Genomic DNA, 2,935 nt, shown 5'->3' with positions numbered 1-2,935 from the left:
CCAGGGACACCGGAGCCACGTTCTGCAGTTCTGCCCAAACCACTGATGCTTCCTGTAGCTACACGGCGAGGCTCTAACTGCCCAGGCAGAGGCTGCTCCAGGTTCAGGAGCAGAGGAGGAGCGCAGTGCCCGGTAGGTGTCCTCAGCCCCTCGCCCAGCGCCGGCCCAGCCGTGAGCTGCGGCTGCTCCCCCGCCGCACTGGCGGCCTTGGCTCCTCCCAGCCCGCTGCCAGCAGGCACCGCACAGCCGCGCGTTTTCAGCCTCTCTCATTTTCTGATGGGCTTCACTGCGACCTTGCTGTGTCCATGAGTAACCGCCACACAAAAGCCCTTCCCACCATCTGCAGATTCTACACACAAGTGGGATTTTTTTTTTAAAATGACTTCTCTAAGAAACCCCAGACCCCAGACCATGCGTCCAGATTTCCATTCCCTGATGTGAAAAGCACCAACCAGCAAATTCCTAATTCACCTTTGTAGCTACGTTTAAAAGATAAGCGAAGTAAAACTTGAATCACAGTCTCATTTACTGCTTAATTGCATTTGTGACTCAACTGGATGTGAACTGCACCCGAGAAGACTCTCACAGCAAGAACCTCTGCAGGGATCCCACATTATCCTGAAGTCTCATCAAGAGCAAAATCTGGTAGCTCTATCCTCCCAGCCACATGCTCCACTGCAAGAATCTTCATTTTACAAAGACTTCAAGTTTGTATGAATCTGCTTTTTTCAGTCAAGTCCACCCTTCTGTTCAGATACAACAGGAGAACCAGGAGAAACTTTTCCTTTCAGCAACTCTCGTGCACAGACAATTTCTTTTCCATCACAGCAGGATCACTTTGTGTTGGACACTTGGATCAAGCTGTCAGCAGTTAAACCCTCGGCCTGACGCTGATTTACTTTTACCCAACTTATTTTCCAAGTCTATATGGGCTTTGAATGATTCTTACTCACAGGTTGCAGAACCAGCTTCAGACCCAAGATGGATTAATTTGCCATGGTCCCTCCCCACTCAGCAGGTGTTTAAAGCCTCCCCCTTGGTCAGGTCTGGTAAATCTCTGCTTAAGCTTTGAAGTGGCACTAGGGTGTATTTTGACATATTTTAGCTCTCACCCTCTCACTTCAGTGCACCAGCTTTCTTCCACACTCTCCTCCTCACGCTGCCCTCGGTGCTTAGGAAGGATTTAGCACCCCAGTTTAAGGAGTACATAACACCAGGGTTGGGTTTTTTCAGTTTCTAGAACCAGAGCACTTAAAATAGTTAATTCTGGGAGTTTCCAGAGAAACATTTTTAGACTTACAAAACATGATACTCTCCTTCCCAACATGTATTTAGACATGAATTACCAGGATGCAGAAAGGCTCTTGTGTACTGCACCCCAATAACTGGTACAGCCATTGCTGCAGTTGCTGGGAATCCCCAAATATTCACTACCTAAATGACAAGGTGATGGCAAAAGAAAAAGATCATGACTCTCTCAGAAAGTGATACCCTCATGCACACCTACAGAAAGATGAAACTGGTCAGGGAATTTCCAGTAACAGCTCTGCCTTTGTTCAGAGCACCCAGCCACACAGAGATGGGGGTCCCCAAGAGCTCCATGACCTAGTGGGGGGCCAGGGCTGCACCGAGACCGGTGGACTGGAGCACTGCTGCCCAGTCTGTGCTGAGCTCCACTGGTAAAACCCCCAAGACCCCTCTCAGGTTGTCCCCAGGTCTGTCAGAGCTGAGGACATGCTGCTGCTGCTGTGAGGAGCGCCAGGCTCGCAGAGGTAACGGGGAGATCCTCCTTATTCTCCTCCTCTGTGACCTACAGGGAAGCACCACTCTCAAAAACAGAATATCAAATGTCCAGGCAGGTTCAACAACTTCTCCACCCTTCCCTAGCAGTTTTGTGTCGTTTTCTTGGGATGCTTCACCTAAACTTCCATAAAGAGAAGCTTATAATAGAAACCACATTCACCTACTTCAGAACAACAGACTCTGGCAGTTCCTGGAGGACAGTGGAACACGAGGATGAAAAAATCACCTCCCCAAAATGCCTCAAGTACCCTCTATTCAATGTGGTGGCACCTATTTCAGCAGCACAGCACTATCACACAGCAGTATCTTCACCTTAATCCACCTGTTACCAGCTTAATAAAATCAATACATTGTCACATAACTGACCTGAGATCAACATTACAAAACCTCCCAGGACATCATGCTGCTTTGAGCAGCACCAGAAATGACAATTCCTTAATGCAAGCTGCTATTACCAACACGTGGTGGCAACACAGCAGATAGGCAAGCACCATAATGCAGAGTGGGATGAGGGAGTTTGGGGACTGTGCTCCCCTCAGACACTGCCCAGGAGCACAACTCAGAGCTCAGTTGCGTAACTCAATGTCTCAGGAACTTGCACATCACTTGAGTTTCTGTTTCCCTTGGTCTGCTTGCACTGCAGCCTGTTACTACCACCCCAAAACAAGAACCTCCATGGAGCAACCCCAGGACCTTGTGCTTTGGAGCTCACAGAAAACAGCCAAGAATAATTCATACAGCATTTCAAACGATTCCCTGCTCTCCCCATCTTGTGAAGATTGATTGGCACACAGACTAATTCACTCAAAAGTTTACTGGAGAACATCTGCTTCGAGTCATCTACAATAATCCTTTCCAGCCAGCCCTAATGACAGTCACAGAAAACAAATCTTATTTATTCCATGCAAGTCTAAAGTCACTCAGCCATGCTCTGGAGCTTACTACTGGTAGCCCAGATCTTTTCTAAGTTAAGCATTAAATGTTTTTACTACAGCCTCGGACAAAAGCACAGGCTTCTGAACACTCTGGAAAAGATCAAGCAGCTTAATTTCCTTTTTTAACTGCCATCTTAATCCTATTTTAGCTTTTATAGATCAAGAATAATTCAGTAACTAACTTCAGGGTGTTACAC

Source organism: Merops nubicus, unplaced genomic scaffold, assembly GCF_000691845.1.
Source record: "Merops nubicus isolate BGI_N331 unplaced genomic scaffold, ASM69184v1 scaffold9946, whole genome shotgun sequence".
Classification (NCBI taxonomy): Eukaryota; Metazoa; Chordata; class Aves; order Coraciiformes; family Meropidae; genus Merops; species Merops nubicus.
This window is presented reverse-complemented; position numbering follows the sequence as displayed.